Below are 1,316 nucleotides of genomic sequence, written 5' to 3' on the forward strand. Positions count from 1 at the left end.
AAAAGTAAAAGTAAAAGTAAAGAAAGAAATTGAGGGGAGCGCTGGTGGCCTAGTGGCAAGGAGCTGCAACTACAATCCCAGAGGCGAACGGTTCGAATCCACCAGATGCTCTGCTGGGGAAGGAGGGACAATCTCCTCCTGTACCAGTCAGATCTGATTTGACGGTACACGCACACAAAAAATAATAAAATTAAAAAAAAAAAAGAAAGGAATTGGTCCTAAGAAATGAACAGGCCTTTATTGCGCGGTCTGAGAGGGTCACTTGGTGACCAAGTGACCCAGCCGCATGGCATGTGGACAGGATTCAAATGGCCCCTGGGCATATTGGGGGGTTTCCTTTTTATAGGGGTCCTGGGGAGGACTAAGATGGTATTTCTTGGAATTTGACGTGTTAATGTCACCTTTTTTTCCAAGCTCATACTCTTACCAGGATCCATGGTCTGGTCTGGTCTTTGATATGACCAGCTTAGATGTTATCAGGTTTCTCAGGAAGTGATCAGGCTTGGGGGTTGGGGGGCAACTGCCATATTCTTCCTTCATTAAAACACTGGGGCTCCCTCTCAAGTTGGAGTGGATTTGACAGCAACACTTTTTTGTTTGTTTGTTTATTTGGGTTTAATTATTCTTGTTGCCTTCAACTTGATCCTGACCCATGGCAACCTGATGGCTTATTTATTCACACGTCATAACATTTACTGTTGAAGAGGAAATGTCTCATGCTGATTTTTTTTCATACGGACTGTAAAAGCTTTCCAATATTTGAGTCACATATAACATTTAAAGATTTAATGTTTGTTGCCGTTGATCGCCTTCAAGTCGAGCACGACTCCTAGTAACCCTATGAACAAAAGGCCTGAAGCCCCTCTACAACTACCAACATTTATCAAAGTTCATAGTTTGTAGAGCAACGTTGTTTAGCAAGTGGACGCCACTCCTGCTTCCAAACCTGTCCTAGAATGTGCCCCTCTGCCCTTGAGGGTTGCTGTGGGTCAGGACTGACCTGATGATAATGGGGCTGGTTTGAGTTTAGGTAAGTGCCCCCTGAGGCTGGTGGCTCCCATATTGGACAGCACAGGTCTAGAACATTCCACTCAGGACGAATGTTTATTTAACAACTCACTGACTTTTGAAAACACTGTAACTGCATGAGGTGGAGCTGTTGATACAGGAGGCAGCTAGCTTCCTTGGTTGGTAAGGGGTCCTGGTGGTTAGGCATTGGGCTTCTAACCAAAAGATGGGTGGTTCAAGGCCACCAGCTGCTCTGTGCGAGAAAGACGGGGCAGTCCACTTCTGAAAAGATGAAACCTTGCCCCGAG

The sequence above is a fragment of the Elephantulus edwardii genome, unplaced genomic scaffold (assembly GCF_000299155.1).
Source record: "Elephantulus edwardii isolate Elephantulus edwardi_28Jun2011 unplaced genomic scaffold, EleEdw1.0 scaffold00208, whole genome shotgun sequence".
NCBI classification, from domain to species: Eukaryota; Metazoa; Chordata; class Mammalia; order Macroscelidea; family Macroscelididae; genus Elephantulus; species Elephantulus edwardii.